Genomic DNA, 19,415 nt, shown 5'->3' with positions numbered 1-19,415 from the left:
GGGCTCCCATCGACACCCCTTCCCGGTGACGGAGGGGCCGTGGCTTCCCCAGCCCCTCGCTCCTATCAGCCCAGGCATTCCACCACGGGGACCTGCTGATTCGCTAAATGAGTAAGTGGGAAGCACGGCAAGGTCACCGAGAAGTTAACGGAAGGGATTCTAGGGGACGGTAGACACACTTGGCCACGGAGGGCCTGGCGAGGGGCAGAAGCCGCGGTAAATGGCGCTCAGGCCCGGTGCCCCTCGGCCGCACACCCCATTACGGCCCCGACGGTTGAGTTCTAAACAGTTAAATATGAAACTGTCAACAAGGTCCTGTCTTAATAACCAAACTTGAGGCCTTTTATCCTGGAAGATTTATGAAGTAATTTTAAAGAGATCCAAGCGAACATCTGTCAATAAATTGAATGCCGGCTACAGGATTTACAAGCAAGACAAGAATTTCTCATTAAGTGCACATTAACACGGTGGGGATCATAAATAGAAGGAGGCCAGGATGCAGAGCCTCTCAAGCTGTCATTAAAACACTATCTAAGAACTAATGAGGAAGTGATGGAAGGCTACTAATGATGCCTTGGGCTCCCAACCTTTGCCAGTCTGAGAAGGGCCGTGCAGAATCAGAGGACTCCAGGGAGCCCGGATGCTGGCCTAGAGCGGCTCCTCGCAGCTCATTCCACTGTCTGCTCGGACCTGCAGGTCTCCTGTGTCCACCCTGGGGACAGTGGAGGTACCCACGTGACTCCCTGCACTCTCACCCCCGATGGAATTCAGCTCCCCCGCGATGGCCTTCTTCACATGGTCCCAAATACACACGTTCAACAAACGTTTCCATCCCAACTACTGCACGTAGGATGCTGTGCTAACTAATGTTTCCACGGTACGAGGGGAAACCTCTGGAAACTTCTTTTTGGCCGAAGCATACCTTTAACACGCAGAGAGGTAGGCCTTCATCACCGACACATGTGGCAAAAGAGGGGGTTTGGGAAAGGTCCTGAAGAGCCAGGTGTCCCACACCCCCCCAACTCACCCCCTCCCCTGAGATGAGTCTTCCCAGCGTGCTGTACCCCCCAAGGCTCTCTCTGCACCCAGAGTGGTGCATAGATTAGAGCCATCAACAGTGGAAGGTAAGGGGAGTTGATTAGATTGGAAAGGTGCAAAGGTCAGTGGGAAGCTAGTTTGGGTGATGAGGCAAGACAGGTCGGGGCTGGTTCATGGCAGAACCAGGGAATACAGCTGGGGTGGCTAGTACAAGGAGTTAAGCAGGCATCCACTGACTTTGTGACTTGGGTCAAAGCCACTATTTATATTATAATCATATTACATTTATTTTATATTATATTATATTATATTATATTATATTATATTATTATATATATTTAGGTATTGTTCCTTTTTTTTTTGTCCATTTTTTTTTGTCTTCCCACTTGAATGAACTCTTTATGAGGGCACGAGCTGTTGTCTTGTTCAACACTGTGTCCCTAGAGCCTAGAGCAGTACCCGGTGTAGACTAGGTACTCATTGGATATTTATTGAATGAGTGAATGAATGAATGAATGAATGAATGACTAGAACCCCTGAGATCCAGCTAGGTCAAAACGTGGCCAAATAAAAAGTACATGCTTCAGTGAAAATGAAGAGGGTGATTTTTGAAGCAACGGTCCTAAAATGGTTACATGCTGAGAAACAGGCAAAAATCTTCCGAGGGAAGCAGAGCTAATAGGTGAGGTTTAGTGTGATTCCCCCCACAATCATCAAAGCGCTTAAGGACTGGATGTAAAATTATCAAAGGAACCAGACAAAGAGGACCAAGTTTTGCACATGACATTTATTACCACAGGAGGGTAAAAGATGGTTATAAATCATCATAAATTACAATCGCACTTTTCAGGCCTGGCCGTGCCGGTCACTCTGCTAATCCCTTCATCTGATTGCACTCTTGCTCACTAGGCACTTGTGTGTGCAAATGAAAGCAAAATGCTGGCCAGGTGTACAGACTTGATTGTTGGGTGTTGCGTAGACAGTGGGAATTCAGGGAACGGAAGAAAATACTCCGTTCTGGCAAATGGCGCCACTGTAGGGCCAAGCAAACAGAGTGGGAAAATGGCCAAAGAAAGACACCTGCTTGGAAGGGGCCTGCCCTGCAAGTAGGAAACCTGGTTTTCTCCTGCCACCGTGCACAGTCTCTATGTGGAAGGAAACACTGAGAGTCTGTCGGCCAATTCGATGGAGTATTCAGATGCCACTTATTCAAGAAACACCAAGGACCTCTCACGTGCCAGGCCCTGTCCTTGGACACAGGTACTGCACTGAACGAAACAGACTCGGTCTCTGCTCTGGCGAAGTCACTAGAGATGGGAGGGAGGTGGAGAGCAAGCAATCGCAGTAAGTTTTATAAGCGTGACGAGAAGGCATCTGTGCTGCTGTATCACCTCTTAGTAAGGGTAAATGTTTCAGAGTAATTGAAAGAAGAAAAGATAGCTGCAGCTAAGTAGCTTGAGAAACACTGTCAGAACAACTTTCCGAGACCCATTTAGCAGGGGGGATGGTACACGGTGATGACTTTCTTTGGCAAATGAGTCGTGTACGAGACCTCACTTTTCTACAGACACCCTCGCCTTGAAGAAAGAATCTGGCTTGATTTACTCAGCTATTCACCCCTTCATTTGTTCAGCAAATGGCTCCGCCCTTTCGCCATGCCCATCGATGGCCAGCAGAGACAAAGAAATTTAGGTACAGCCCTGGTGGGGTTCATTAGTTCTGGGGGTGGAAGTGCATACTGATTCAGATAGCCATGATAGCGAGTGTTGAAAGCCATACAGCAGAGAGCAGGAGCACAGAGGCCTGGTGAATTCCCCCTAAGGAATGTCGAGGAGAGACTGGCACATGTGAACTGGGTTTTGAAGGATGTATAGAGGTCTACCAGGTAGAAAACCACAATCCAGACAATGGGGACGATATTTTGGCGAGTGGGAAGAGGAAATGCACAAATATGAGAGCCTCGATATGTTTGGAAAACTGCACAATGTTTGATGTGACTGAAAGCGGAAGGGAAGTTCGTGTTGAACTTGAGGAGGGAGGGCAGGCATGAAAGCTGCTCTTGGCTACTTTGGGGGAACCAATTGTGAAAGACCGTTAATGATAGGCTACAGAGTTTGGACTTTGTGTCCCTGCTGGTGTTTTCCAAGGTTCAGTCCTCTGCAGACCATCTTCACAATTTTTGCCACACCAGCCACTGATTTAGGGATTTTGTAAGCAGCCCACGTTATTAAACTTATTTTTAAAAGGAGGTTAAAGTGCACATCATGGATAGAAAATCAGGATCTCCATAAAGAATATATAACTCTAAAATTAAATATATAACTCTCCAAATAAAGTGTACTCATTTGTATATTTCCCTCCAAGTCATACACCGTATTTCTGGAAACACTGTTTGGAACTCTGGGTTCCATAATATTCTAAGAAACGCAGGATCAGATCGGAGCCTTGCTTTACAAAGATGCTTCTGTTGCCAATAAGAATGGATTGCAGGGACTGGATGCACAGCGACCAGTTAGGAGATGATGATATTAATGCATCAGAAAGGTGACAAAGGTCTGGTTGGAGCGGTGGAGGTAGGGGTAGAGGAGGACCCATTTGAGAGCTATTTCAAAAGTAGACCAAACAGGATTTAGTGGCAGATCGGACGGGGGAGAGAGGGATGATGGCAGGTGTGATGGGCCAGACGTGGCTCCTTAATGGAGGGGCAGTTCCTGACAGCCATTTACAAAGTCATTCCATTTATATCCGAGTCATTCACAGAAGCTAGAATCTCGCGCTTTCCAATGCATGAAACGCAGTTATGTAAGCTCCAGGAGCTGAATTCTTGGTGACAGAGCCTGCAAGATTTTTCCTAGGGAAAACTATTTACTCGATATACAGTGTTTAGGATAAAAAGGAAGAAAGAAAGAAACAGGACTATGTGTCCATCTGTCTGCCCAGCTGTCGACGCGACACGGCTAATGGAAGCAAACTTTCTGCTAGCAGATCTCCCTGTACTTTGTAAATTGAACGCTTTAACTTTTAGCTACGAAAGTGTCATTGTCAATAACGAAGGCAAACAAACGATCACCAGAACATAACTACGGCAGGAAATTGAAGTAGATAATTGGCTCACTTCACGTATTTTAAGTTTTCGGAACCCCAAGCCCCATCCCGACACACATGGTGGTGTCTGGAGGAGGCATATGAGGGGAGAAGTGTCCCCCCACCACCTCCACCTCCATGAATAATCTCGACTCTATTTATCAGTTTCATCAGATAATTTGATCATCTCCTCCCTTCGTTTTGCTTCTGTACATAAGACCCGAATATCGTCACTTAACAAGAGGAAAGGGGGCTGGAAGGATCCCAGCAGTCATTTAAATCAGTCAGAAAGAAAAATGAGGGGGGAAAAATACAAACATCTTTTTCTTCCTCTTTCTTCGTCGGTAGATTTTTTCACGTAATGGTGTAATGTGATGCCTTTCTTTGGGTAAAGCAATTTGCATCACTTAAAGAAATGAAAGGGAAATGATCGTATCAAGCGTATGTAGACTACTGAGTGGAAAGAGCCTTGAAACTCTAACTAAAGTCAAGAGAAGCATAAGCTGATAGAAAGTTCCAGTGTCGGGGATAGAGGCTGGGTAGACAATGACTTAGGAAACCACAGTAGGACCACGTGCTTTGGGTGTTACCTAAAAAGGAGTTTTAGGTTCCTCTTCTGTAAGACAGGGTAACAGTGCCTACTGCAGAGGGTTCTAGGAAAGTTGATGGGATATAGGACGTCAGTGTCCACCTCCATGCCTGGCGTGGGGGAAGCAGTCAATAAAGTGGGGAAGGAGTCGTTTTTATCAGTCCTGGTAGTTCATCTGCCATGTAAGCTCGAATGAATTTTAAACTCCCCTAGTGACTACTTCTCTAATCCCTTGATTTTCTTGAGATTTTAATTTGGTAAGCGCACACACAAACACGAACTCTACCTAAGCCTGAAGCTCTAGAAATGGAGTCATAAAACAAACATACTTAATTAGCACCATTATCAACTCTTCACTCTCGGGAGAATGGGTCACCCAGTCGAAGTACGTCCGTACAATGGAACACTCCTCAGCACTAAAAAGGGACAATGGACAGATATCCTCGAAAAGTATCATGGAAGTGTCGAATCACGGTGTGGTCCACTTGCCTAATACAACACTGTATGTTAACTACTGGAATTAAAATTAAATTAAATTAATAAAAAAAGAAAGGCATTATGCTGGATGAAAGAAGCCAGTCACTGAAGGTTAATTACTATAGAATTCGATCAATATACTTCATCCAAAACCCAGAACTATAGTGAAGGAGAACAGATCAGTGGGTGACAGGGAAGAAGGTGGAGGGGGAATGTAATTACAGAGGAAAAGGAGGAGGAAGGCTTCTGGAGTGAGGGAACCGTCCCCATGCTGACTGTTAGAGTCCGAATGCAGATCCATATCAGAATTAAAACTCATAGAATTGTACACCACCAGAGAAATTCAATTTTGCCATAGGATGACTTAAAAAGTAAACTAAGGGGCTCTTGGGTGGCTCAGTCTGTTAAGCATCTGACTTCAACTCAGGTCATGATCTCATGGTCCGTGGGTTCGAGCCCCGCGTCGGGCTCTGAGATGACAGCTCGGAGCCTGGAGCCTGCTTCGGATTCTGTGTCTCGCTCTCTCTCTGCCCCTCCCCCGCTCGCACTCTGTCTCTCAAAATAATAAATAAACATTAAAAAAATAAAAAAATAAATAAAAGAGTAAAATAAAAGCACCCAAACACAGATGAAAGTCTCCATTCTTGGAAGACACGTTCCATTTTATGAATAGAGACAAGCAAACTGACAAACAAGCAAAACCCAAAACCACACAAAAGGCAGTGCCCCAACTCCTCTCTGAGTTTTTGTGTGTGTGAGCATGAGAGAGAGAGAGAGAAAAAAAGTGCAAATACCATGTATGGCTTATATGATGATGGGGTAAAGAGTGAAGAGATTCTGTCGAGGTTGATGATTTGGAGTATGGGATGGGGTGGAGGAAGGAGGGTGCAGGAAGCATGGGGTAGGGGCCAGAGTGGGAGAGTCAGGCCTGACAAGCGGTAAAAGGTGGCCAGTTAAAATATAATAGGAGCAAACTATAATATGGGCCTATTTGTGGAAGCTCATGCACATACCCACCCGCATAACGACAGAGTTGCACATATGGCTGTGTGATTACAGACCGGAAGCGTGGCCGCGCTGTCCCCTTCGGTAGGGAAAGCGAGTTTGGGAATAATTTGAGAAGATACAGACTTCGAAATGCCCAGCTGTCCTTATTTCAGTTTGTAAGCAGGGAGAAGAAAAAGGGTCCAATCACCGGATAATCTTTATTGAGGCACATGCGATGCTCCGGGTAAAATGAACCCTGGATATTATGCGGTGTCAGAAAAAAAGAAAAAAATGGGACAAAACCTGGCCTTTTAGAGCTCAACATGGTTTGCTAACATTAATTGGCTAATCCGCCCAGATCCTCGTTGTGGACAGTTTCAAAGGAAATCTAAGAATTTGGTCCGTTTTCCACACAGGTATGAGGATAGCAATACAGTGCGCTCACTGTCAGGGGTTCTGGCATTTGCAGAGCACTTCTTTATAAGTTATCTCAAAGTGTCCCCACGCTGGCCTGGCCACGTGGGCCACACCCACCTCCTAGGCAAGGAAATGGACACTCCTAGGAGGCAATGATGGCCCTTTGGTATGAGTAGAATGCCTTTAAAATTTCCAAAGTATTTTCATGGATGTCTGTGCCTCCAGACAGTATCAAGAACCTGCCCAGGAAACGTGTGACCTAATTTTTTAAAGAAAAAAAATGGAAGCAAATCTATCAAAGCATGAAGGACAACCTTCTGACAAAAGATCCTAAGAGGACAGACTGTTCAAATCGATTTGTTCTAGTAGTAAAAGATTAGGCTAAACAGACCCTTTGGTCCTGAATACGGCCCCACAGTCAGTGTCAGGAATGTTGATAAGGATAAATCAAGAACACAAAGTATTACTGGCTTTGAAACCGACAGAGTCTACAAAGTTAGGAAAATTTTCCCAGTACCATATTTGGCGATGTGATAGGGTTTATTGGAATGGCTAGATGTTCAGTTGATTTTCATTGGTTTTTCTCAGAACACTGAATATACATAGAACTCACTATAAATAAGAATGTAAAAATATACATTCTTTCAAATAGAGCTACCCATCGAAACTCTGTGCTCGCAATAGAACTACCTGTTTGCCGATGTCACCTGGCTCTTCGGCAGCCCGATTTTCCTTGAACGGAAGTCAGTGTTGTATTTTCTGCATGGCGTGTCTACATTCTGCCCTTGGGCAAGACCGTGTCTACTGAAGTGGCCCTCCTTGAGGCACAGATACAGGTTAGGGAGGGACTGCAGCTAGCTCAACCTGGGTATATTACCCTTGTGGCTGACCACGGAGCCGCTGAACTATAGGGAAAATGAGATTAATTACAGGAAATGGAGACACATCAAAGGCAAGGAAATAGCAGATCAGAAGCTTCTGGTTAAAGGGACCGAGTTGAGAACAAATGGGGGTCATGTCGAAGTCAACAAAGACAGAGGTCAAAACAGAAAGGAGTGAAGCCAGGTTGGAAGAAGGTGAGCAATGTGGAATCTAAGGACTCAAGGGGTGGGCAATCGTAGAGGAATTCTGGGGCTGGACTCACGCCTGGGAGGCAAGAGGCAGGCCAGGAAAGCAATATAATGCATAATAAAACATCACAGATTATCGCGTTTGCAATGCAGTCAAATGCTAGCAGGGGCAGGAAGAGAAAGAAGGAGAGAGGGCCCTACACAGGTGCACACACGATGATGGCAAAAAAAAATGAGGGTGGGAAGGGAAGAAGGGAGGAAGCATGGACCGGGGCGGGGATGAGGGAAGCAATGAGTCAAAAAATAAAATTAACACAGATTTACACGGTACACTGGTGTGAACAGAAGATCCTGATAAATAAGCTTGTGTCAGAACAAGCTAACCAAACACGGGGTTCTGTCCACAAGTAATTTACTATTTAGTGAACTTGCTAAGACCACATTGGGCTGGGCACACGATGATAAAGTGTCCTCATACATATACCTCAAGCTAGGTGACTACAGGTGCGGTGGTACGGGTGTGGCTCTAGGAGAACAGAGAGAAACGGGGTCACGGGGAAAGACTGGTTTTCTAAGGTTAGAGTCTGGGGAGAATTCCTTTCCTCGAGGATAGCAGAAACCAACCAGGGTGAAAAGAATGACTGGAGACTTCTGGTTTGGGAGGGCGGACTGAAGGCATTTCAGGCACATGCACACCCACCCTTGCCTTCTGTCCCAGGCTAGTGCCGCTCTCAAAGTTTGGAACCTGCTGTCAGGACCCAAGACGATGACAGCAGGAGAGCAAGACATTCAAGGGGAGACTGGGCCACCAACATTCAATCAGAGGAGTGCAGAACGATGGCCCCACAGGGCGAAACTGTCATTCGGTTCTCAGAGAGAAGACCTCAGCCAGGAGCTCGTCAAGGGCTCCCCCCATGGCACCCAGGCTGCTCCCCACTACCACGTGCACGGGATTCTCCGTCTCCCTCTCTCTTGCCTCCTGCTTCCCTCTAACTCTGCCCATCATTCCCAATCTCAACCTCCCTTGTCCCGTCTCCGTTCCTCTCTCTTATGAAACACACTCCCCTCTGCTTCCACAGTGCGAAGTTCTGCTTGGCCCCTGGAAGTCTGCTCGCCAGTGTGGTTCCTCCCCACCCCCCCCCACCCCCCTTTTTCAGGGTCATTCAAGTGCAAACAGAGAAGAGTAACAGATTATAATGCAGCCCAATTAAAGTCCTCCGGACGTCACAAGGTACTAATGTCAACATATCGTTTCAGCAGCTGCGCACGACCAGGAAAAAGAAAGTTGATTTTTGTTTTCTGTTTTCTTTTCCAAAATCTGAAAGCCTAAAGAGGCTTCCTAGAAACCCGCCGCAGAAAGACGAGACAGAGCGACAAGACAGAGTGCGGGAAAGCACGAACTATGCGGATGCGGAGCTCCTGGGAAGCCATCTCTAAGGACGGGATGGGTTTGATGAGAGACTCATCAGAGGACCCGGATGCTCGGCTTTTAACTTATTTTTGCAAAGCAGGTATTTTTGCAAACAAGAATTAGAGAACGGCCTCCAGCTAAATTGCAGGGAGTCCCTGAAGAGCAAACCCTCAGAGGGGAGAATCAGTGAAGAAGAAAATGGAGATGACAAGGCTGTTGCTTCTTAATAAACATGATCACATTTTCGGCATGCATTATTTATTACTTTTCTTTCACTGATTTATTGTCCTAAAACATGTAATCTAATATGGAGGGGAGCACACCCATGCCTTCACAGATGTCACCGTGACTTTCTTGTGTTTCACAAAAAGCAAAACACATGACAACAACCTTAAACGGTCAGGAGGTCGCAGGTCGAACTGACCACTATCCCCAACTTAATCTGGTTTTTCTTCGCCTCTCCTCTATCAACTTGTTCTTTTCCTTCTTTGCAAGATCCATAAGTAGCACGAAATCATTATCATTGAAAGTGACGGTATCAGCCACCGCTTAGTAAGCACTGTTTATGTGTGTCAGGGGCTTAGTTAATGACATCACTGATCCTGCAGAAGAAAAGAGCGTCTGCCCCATTTTCCACGCACAGAAGCAAAGGCTCAGAGAGTTTAAGTGACTTGAAGGGAAATCACACAGCTCGAAATTGCTGAGCTGGGATTAGAGCTCTAATGTCTGGTTGCTGTCCTAGTCGGTAAATCACCCCGTCTCTGTCCAAAGTAACAAAGCCAGTGAATGCAAGGGTCTGGGTTTGAACCAGCTTATTCTGAAGTCCAGAACTTGAGATCTTTTCCACTAACCACCCTGCCCTTCAACATAGCAATTCCTCTGAAATCAGTCAACCCTGTGACTTACAAAAGGAAACAAACAAACACAAAGTAATCTTTGGCTCTGGTTCTACTTTGCCCCCATAGTGTTTTTCTTTCCACTTTGTTCAGATATAGTTTGAAACAATACATGAAACCACTCCTTGAGCCTTATGTGGATTCAAACTCCCAGCATCTAGTATTAAAAAATTAATAACTGTCATTAATAAGGAAACATGCTGAGCCACGATCAACCATCAATGCTAACCTCTTCTTTTTTTTTTTTTTTCTTTGTGTTACCGCTCCCCTTACCCCGATGGGAATTAACAAGGACCTTTAACACTGACCTTCCTGGGTGTTTTTTCCTGATTATAATAAAAAATCATGTTCCATGCAGAAAATGCAGAAAAATGCAAAGAAATATCCCACTTAGGATAAATTCCATCATAATAATATAATAACAAGATTACATAATAATATAATATCACCTTTAACATTATATCAATCTATAGTTACATCTATCTATAGATATACTGTAGCTGTAAATAAATATACTAGTATTTTATAGTGTCATAATGTACCTATGTGTATTACTGTGCTTTTTGTTCACCCTAATTAATATATTAGGGACTTCAATCTTTATGATCATGGATTTTTTAATGGTGGGTGATACGCCATGATATAGTTACCATTTTAAAAACTAACCATGAGGCACCTGGGTGGCTCAGTCGGTTAAGCATCCGACTCTTGATTTCAGCTCAAATCGTGATCTTGGAGTCGTGAGATCAAGCCCCGTGTTGGGCTCTGTGCGGACAGTGTGGAGCCTGCTTGGGATTCTCTCTCTCTCTGCCTCTCCCCTACTCACATGCTCTCTCTCTCTCTCTCAAAATAAACATTAAAAAAATCAATGCCTTATTATTGGACATGGCAGTTGTTTCTAGTTTTCCCCTAGAAAAAATTGTTACAAATATTTCACTGGATATAATTTACATATATCTTAATGTGGATATAACTTCTGCTAAATTCCCAGAAACAGAATTATTGTGTCGTGGGCCACGTTCACATCAGAGGCATTTGATAAATTGCCAAAATGTTCTCCAGCGACTGTGACCCATTTGAGCTTCATCATGTAGTAGGCAAAAGTGCTCTTCCTCTCCTGGACTCCCCAATACTAGATACTGACATAAGAAATCTACTAATTACTGGAGAGCCTAAATAATAATAGTAACTCTAATAATAATGATACTTGGTGGTTCAGACTGCATTTATTTGGTAACCAATTAAGCTATATTAACATACACATGCCAACATTTTTGTAGCAATCTGTCCTAAAGTCTCAACAAAAATAAAGAAACAATAATAACAACAAATACGACCTCCAAGAACTTGCACATAGCAAGTTCTGAACAAGAAAACAAACAAGAAAACCAGTACTCCAATGCAGAAGAGGGGTGGAGGGGTGGCCAGTCGATGCTACAATTATACTGCTTTTCTAACAGTTGACATGGCTTAGCCCATAAGAGCTTAGCTATGAGAAAATGTGCCCTAAATGGGGTTGAAACCATTTCTTCAAGAGAAGAGCTGGTTTTCCTTAAGATCTTTATCTCTTTTCCCCTACCCTATCTAATTTAGGAAGATGACTCAGTTTTTTTTTTTTTCCCCCATATGGGAAAGACGTACATTTTCTTCAGGCATTTATGAATCAGACTCAAGATGCAATACACCATCTGGGTTACTGACAAGGCTCAGGGCCAGGTGACCAGGTAGAAAATAGCCAGCATCAGGGCATAAAAATAACAACTCATTTGCAAATCAAAGAACAGTGACCTCACTGGAGAGGTTTCTTCCCTAATTTGCATGGTCTTGAACGGGAAGCAACAGGGCGCCTGTTCCATCTCCGAGGCGTGGGATCAGGGAAGGCAGGGTACTTACATCTTGCCTCTGTTCTCTTACCAGCTCTGTGACTGCAGACAAGTCACTTGGCCTTTTTGAGCCTTGCTTTCTTCCTTGTCATTTGTGAAATTGTTATAAATACTCTCTCCTTCACAGTGTAGATGTGAGGATTAAAGGAAATAATGGATGCAAAGAACTCAGCGCATGCCTGGCACGTAGGAAGCCCTCAGTGAAAGGTCAGACTCTGCTCATCTTCTCAGCTCCAACATCCACATCATACCCAAAGGACCCCCTTCTTTCGAGTTACCCTTTACCTCATTACAGTGCTTTTGGTTTCTGGGTGGTTTTGTTGTTTGTTGTTGTTGTTGTTGTTGTTGTTTAATACATAGCATTACCTTAAAATAAGTTTATTTGATTTGTGGTTATTCTCTGACTCCCTCCCTTGAATGCCAATCATTTGGGAGCTAGGATCTTTTCCATCTTAGTAAACATACATTAAAAAAAGTTTTTTTTGACATTTTTATTTATTTTGAGAGAGAGAAAGAGCACAAGTGGCGGAGGGGCCGAGAGAGAGAAGGAGAGAGAGAATCCCAAGCAGCCTCCACACTAACGATACAGAGCCCCACACGGGGCTCGAACTCATGAACCACGAGACCATGACCTGGGCTGAAATCAAGAGGCAGACGCTCAACCAACTGAGCCACACATAGTACCTAGTACATGGTACAGGGGCTGACACTTAGTAGGCACGCAATACATATTTGTTGAAAAATAAAACATGCATAAATAGGTGTTCATGCACATAGGGATACATACATGCTTCCATACCACCAGTGGTTCGCTTGGCTAATTAATATTCTCTCTCCCTCTCTCTCTCTCTCTCTCTGCCTCCCCGTCTGATGCTCTCCCCTCTTCCTTTTTTCTCCCCCAGCAAATAATTATTGAGCCAACCTCTCTGCTAAACACTGGGGATACATTCAAGAACAAGACAGAGCATCCTTGAAAGAGCCCACGGTTCAGATTTCTCTCTTCATTTCACTCCTTCACTGTTCCTTCTTGATGGATCGCTCAGATTTCAGCTTCAACTACATATACAGCGGGGACTCAGAGAGCCTCGTTCGATTCTCCGGGTTCTTGTCAAGTAGTTGCAAATGACTACCCCAGACTCTATTGTCTGTGGACTTCCTGCTTTGGCTGTATTTTACTTTTCTATAAAATACGCTATTTTGTTTCGAGATCTGCTGCTGTCCACCAAAAATACAACTCTGTTACTAACCCTGCCAGCTCCTGAATGATACCTTTGTGGACACTAAAAACAATTTAATGGCATGTCACAATAGCAATTCACTCTGTTAATAGCCCCGCTCAATAATACTATATTGCATAAACCTCCTCCAGTCGTCTGACAAATAATTCACCTTTACTCACCCCACAGTAAGCTCCATTTCACTAACAAATATATTTCTCCCCAAACCTACAAATATTCAGCATCTCTGTCCTGTGACAATAGCTATTTTTTTTTTTTTTTTTTTTTTTTTTGGATGAGGTCAGTGGTATCATGTTTCCATTACCTCTCGCTGGCTTAGTCTCAATGACAATCTTTTTCCACACGGGGCATCAAATTAGGGGACAACACAGTTTCTGATTTCTCGCTCACCTACCAGTGAATGGACGCTTCACGATTGCACAGGCACGGGAAGCATTTGCTCTCTCTGTGGACGTCCCTTCTGCTGAACACCATCTCTGTGCATGGGCAGGGACCACTCGCCTCCGTAAGAAGTAGTGTCCGTTAGATTTATTATTTCTTTAAAATGGCTTCTTGAGGGGCAGCAGACACAGGGTTCTTGACCTGGGGGCCTGTGCACCCCCGCGATCCAGGAGTTCAGACATTTTGTGAGAGTGAATTTTTTAAAAGATTATTTTCATCAACCTTTACGTGAAATGTAGTATTTCTTCGATTATAAATGCAGGCATCAAGTCACGGGACCTGTGGCTTTAGCACCAGTACAAATCGCAGATATCTTCATATCACATCGCAGTTGTACTGAAATATCACAGACATTTATTACTATTTCAACATTATAGGAGTTATCAGGCCCCCCGACGGATCGTATTGTTTAATGCGTTATACAGAAGTACATACGTGGCTACGTCAAAATCTGTTGTTGCGTAAAACACTTCGATAACTGAATTTCTGTACACTTGTTTCTTTGTAATTTTTTTATATTTTTATCTAATTCACTGAAAACCAGGATTCTGGTAAGGGGCCCATAGACTTCAGCAGGTCACCAAGGGGGTCATCGATAGTGTAAAACAGTGAGCAGGCCCTCCAGGAACAGTTGGTGGCAAAGAACCCACGGTTGGAAGCCAAGAGTGCTTGGGCTCAAACCTTGAGTTTTCAGTAATAATAATAATAATAATAATAATAAAGCCCCTCTAAAGTGCTTGCCACGTGCAAGGCCTTTGCACGCATTCAATTCATTTAATCCAACTATCCTGTGACATTTATCCTGTGACAACTATCCTGTGACATTTAATCCAACTATCCTGTGACTTGAAGGATATCTCAAGTATCCTTCACCTAATGAGAAAAGAGTCTAGGACTCAGAGGTTAGTAACACGCCCAAGATCACTCAGCTGGCGGTTAAGTTGGGAAGTGGGCCTTAAGCCCAGAAGGGCTCCTCTCCTCCCCTCCCCCGTCTCCCACATCAGCAATAACAGAAATAGGTGTTTGGTAGGCAACAGCCAGTTACTCCTCAAAATAACCCTACAAACTAGGTATTATGAACATCCTCCTCCTCAATTTTTGTTTTATTTTATTTATTTTTCTTATTCTTTTAGATGAAAAAAACTGAGAGAAGTTGAGTTAGCCACCGCCCCACCCACCCCCCCAAAAAAAAATACAGCTTGGAAGTGATGCCAGACAAATGCCAAATCCAGCTCACTGCCCGTGTTTGTAAATAAATCTTTATTGGCACACGGCCACACCCACCTAGAAACGCAGTGGCTGTGGCCGCTTTTGTGTTACGACAACAGGGCTCGGTAGTTGCTGCAGAGGCCAAATAGCCTGCAAATGTCTAAAATATGTGCTGTCTGGCTCTTTACAGGCAAAGTTTACTGATCCTGCTCTTAACCGTCATCTGCTAGGCCACCTCCTGTCTCTGCCTGTCACTTACCGGCGGGCAACGTGGCCCTGGGAAAGAAAGTCACCTACACCCAAGTATCTTAAGCTGCAAGATGGGTGCATAGTGCTATCAATCACTTAGGAGGGTTGGGAACATGGAATGCATGCAAAGAGGTGAGCACGGCTCCTGGCATATGATAAAGGTTCAGGAAATTTGCATTGCTGTTATTATTACTATTATTTCCACTTGAATCGGTTAAAGGACCTCACGTCATCTTCTAAAAAAGCTTAACAGTCCATAAAGTCCGGCTGGCAATTTCTGGTCATGTCAACCACGGAAAAAGCTGGATTTGGTGGGTTTGAAATGTAATCTGCCTCTCAGATTAGGACAACTCTGTCCTCTGAAGCAAACCAGTTACTGATCAATGAGCCGGTCCTTCCAGAGACATCAGCACTGCTCAGACCCCTGCTGAGCAAGCCAAAAAAAAAAAAAAAAAAAAAAAATTTCCTAGCCAGATACAGCCTGGAGACTGCCAGGGTATGACTTCTGCAGAAGGCTCTTCTCAAGGGTCTGGGGCAGCTAGGCCCCAGCTCTTTCATTATGTATGAAATTCAGCCCCCAAATGGACTCAAGTGATGGGAACTAGACCAGGGTCACAAATCACCCAAGACGTGGGAGCCTGATGGTAAACGAGCACGAGGGTTCAAAGCCACGGGGCAAAGCACAACGTCAAGCAAAAGAGGTCCCTGGTGGGACAAGGGGCCAGCCCAGGGAAGACAGTAAAAGTACATAAAATGGATTTTTGTTTTTTCGAAGGAAAGAATGCCAACCCCATTTCTTGCATGCTTCTTCCCAGGGAGACACTGGCTGATGCTAAAAAGGAGTTGTCTCCCCTAAGCTCTGTCAACAGAGGCAAAAAGGAAATTAAGATGATTACATATGTTTAGGGGAAATTAAAGTGTTTTGGCTTGAAGTTTGTGTTCTCTATCAACCATATTCAGCAGGCAATTACTCAACACTCCATTTGGCCTGGGAGATGCTTCCTTAACATGGAGAATCCTTTTTACAAGCTCCTTTTAAAAATTAAGACTGCAGAGCAATGTGGCCAGGAGCACAGCTGTGGGGCCAGACATGCATGGGTTTGAAGCCCAGCCTCATTACTGCCAGGATTATTTCTCCCAGGCTCAGTTTTGTGACTCAGAAAATGGGATACTGCTTGTATTATGGGCCTGAATGCATCAACCCTCCCTCCGTCGGTGCCCTTAGCCAGCCAATGGATTTCGTGTCCCCCTCACCCCCTTTCTGACCTTTGGTTGGCACGTGACCTGTGTCGTCTATTGGGATGTTTGCAAATGTAACGCAAAACAGAAAACTGAAAAATATTTACCCAACCTGGTCCGCTTGCTTTTTCCCTCTGCAACGGCTACAAGAAGAAAACGCATAGGCTATCTTGCTGGATGAGGAGATGCCTGCTATGTGGGGCCAGGGTTTTCAGCCACGACAGCCCAGGCTGTTCTACATCAGCCCACAGCTTGCCAGTTCCCAACCGTGTGAGTGCACCCCAGCCAAGATTAGCTGAGCCCCTAAGCCAGCCTGGAAGCTGACCTCAGATTTATGAGCAGGGCCACCTGAGATCAGGCTAGCCCAGCCCAGAGCAGCTGGACCCCTCTGACTGGTGAGCAAAATGAATGTTGATTGTTTTTCGTCACCAGGTTTAGGGGCATTTGTTACACAGCACGGCCCTGTCAATAGATAACTGATACAGATGATGTTTCCTTCACAGGGTTGTCTTGAGAAATAAAATAAGATGATACCTAGTAAGCCCAGAACACAGGACTGGTATCCGATAAGTAGAGGAGGTTGGAGATGCTGGAATCGTGACGACGGCCCTGGGATCCTTGTGGAGATGCCAGCCTGGGTTTTGTCTCTCACCCTTCTACATAGTCATCACTTGCGCCCATTGCCTTGGGGAAGGGATGTGGCAGAGGAGAGAGCAGAAATGCCTTCTGCCTGTCCTCGGCTTTTATCTCCAAAAGTCTAAAAACCCCTTGAGAAAACTTAGGATTTGTAGCAGAAGTTCAAGAAGAATTTGGCCAGAATTGAGAGTTGAAAGCGGGTCTTCGTCTCCCCCACGTTCCGCACCCCACCCCCATCCAAGATAGAAAAGGGGTTCCACTTGGCCAGAAGGAGGGGAGGCTGCCCAGCTAATGGAACCCAACACCTCAGGGACTGAATGGCTCTGGTGCATCTAAACAGCCAGACCCCAGAGACAGCCATGCAGGAAGACGTGTGTGCTCCACGCATGGCCCAGAGGCCACAGGGGGCTCCCTCACCCGCATAATAAATGTATCACTGTAGCCCAGGGGCTGTCCGTTTTCCCAAAGAGCTGCCCCTCTTTTCCTGGCAAACATGTTAGGCGGGCACTATATCTGAATTTCTAGTTCAACTTTAAAGGAAGGGGAACCCATAACAGATTAGAGTTAAAAAAATTATGTTTGCTTTGCCGAAAATGGGAATTAACTTGAAATCTAGCAAATGAAAGTGATCCTCCCTGACATATCCTTAGTTTGTTGCCCTGAGGCTCATACTCACTAGGTGACAATGATGTGACGATGGTTTGGTTTCGGTTGAGAGGGGACACAACTATCTTCAAGGTCCAACTCTCACCTATATTGGTAAGGAAAGTAGAGGAGATTTTACAGCTAACATAGGTGACATCTGACATAATAGCGATCAGTCGATACATCAATCTATCAATGACCTCGTCTCCAATAGATCATGTCCTAGGAGGGAGAGTAGAGAGGTAGAGATTCAGGACAGACTCTGTGACCCTTCCGTGATAACCCTAGCTGCCCCAGACCCTTGAGAAGAGCCTTCTGCAGAAGTCATACCCTGGCAGTCTCCAGGCTGTATCTGGCTAGGAAATTTTTTTTTTTTTTTTTTTTTGGCTTGCTCCAAGTTTATACACTTAAAATAGGCTATCAACCTTTAAAAATCAAGAACTATCTTTCTAAACACACATGAACATGTGAGAGAGACAGAGAGAGAGAGAGAGAGAGAGAGACGGAGGGAGAGAGAGAGGGAGAGAGGGAGGGAGAGAGGGAGGGAGGGAGGGAGGGAGGGAGGGAGGGAGAGAGGGAGGGAGGGAGGGAGGGAGGGAGGGAGAGAGGGAGGGAGGGAGGGAGGGAGGGAGGGAGGGAGGGAGGGAGAGAGGGAGGAAGAGAGGGAGGGAGGGAAATCCAGGTTTCTGGCTTCTTTTGAAAAGAAGTGAAGAAAAACATGGCGCTGCCCATGGAGCAAGAAACGAGTTGGGAGCGGCTGCTACCCTTGCAGGCCGAGAGCGTTCTCCGTTCACCACAGCCCCCACTACTCCCTATAGTTTTGCCACTTAAAGGGACGGTGGCCAACTGCCTGTTCTTGAATCTCTTAGAGCCGATGGAAACTTCTCCATACCCGTGATGTTTTCCAAAGTGGAAAAACAAAACCTAGACAGAGGGGCCTATGCGTTTCTTGCCCACCACCTCCTTTAATTTCACCGCCTAGATTTTGGGCATTTGATGCGTGTCTCTATATTTCATCCTTACATGATTCAGTGACGGGATGTGCATGATTTCAAAAGGGAGATAACCTGAGCTGCAATGCGTTGTGCTCATGAACACTTTTACACGGTACACACACACCCGCACACACCTGGGGAGTTCCAGTTAAAGGACTACTTGTAAACAATACTGCTTTTGTTTACGGGGGGCAGTTTTAATTTTTCCCTAAGTAGAAATACTTGTTTTCCAAGGAGCCCTACACATTTGCCGGGGGGGTGGGGGGGTGAGGGGGTGGGGGGGGGTGGGGGGGTGGGGGGGGTGGGGGAAAAAAAAAGTCTATCACCGGAACTTTAGTAAGATTCTAAAAAGACGGCGAAAATGTTGTGGCAAATAGGGCGAAAAAAAAAAGCCATTTGTAAAGAAGTACTATTTGTATCGAACATCATGAGGAAGTAAGTGCATCATGACAATTTTGTACATCTTCTATGATTTGATTGTCAGTAATGAAGCCCATCGGAGAGTGATAAATGAGCAGAGAAAAAGTATCTATTTCACTTATACTGCAAATTATGCAGCTCAGAGCTTGATAGCACTTGGCAAAATACAAATGTATTTGAATGGAATTCAAATTGTTGCTCTTTGCCTAAGACACAGGTAATATCACCAGGGGTCCTGTCTTTGGATTTTTCTAAGAGGTAAGAGTTTAAGTAACAGCAGTATTACAAAATTACCTTTAAACACTGAAAACATTTTTACTTTGTTACAGGGTGTAATTTCCACTTTTCCCCTCTAATGGCTCATATACGGAAAATGGTACACTAATGCAATTTTTCAAATTTAGTTCCCTTTTTTTTGTGTGTCCTAAAATTATACGTTCTCGTCATCTGCCCTGTTTGTCAGTCTCCAGGACCCATTTATTTCCCTGTTC

The 19,415-nt window shown here is 44.9% G+C and overlaps 1 protein-coding gene and 1 long non-coding RNA gene across 7 annotated transcripts in view; one reads left to right on the top strand and one right to left on the bottom strand.

Annotated features, from left to right (window-relative positions):
• The window catches only part of TSHZ2 (teashirt zinc finger homeobox 2), a 455,675-nt gene that overhangs the window by 298,499 nt on the left and 137,761 nt on the right, over window positions 1–19,415 (bottom strand). The window lies entirely within an intron of this gene.
• LOC131485956 (uncharacterized) lies at window positions 7,337–9,325 on the top strand. The gene is made up of 2 exons (XR_009249104.1): window positions 7,337–7,668; window positions 8,381–9,325. It is a non-coding gene; the product is annotated as an uncharacterized LOC131485956 (long non-coding RNA).

The sequence above is a fragment of the Neofelis nebulosa genome, chromosome 9 (genome assembly GCF_028018385.1).
Source record: "Neofelis nebulosa isolate mNeoNeb1 chromosome 9, mNeoNeb1.pri, whole genome shotgun sequence".
Lineage (NCBI taxonomy): Eukaryota > Metazoa > Chordata > Mammalia > Carnivora > Felidae > Neofelis > Neofelis nebulosa.
The sequence above is the reverse complement of the archived record's forward strand: the minus strand, read 5'-3'. Positions and strand labels throughout refer to the sequence as shown.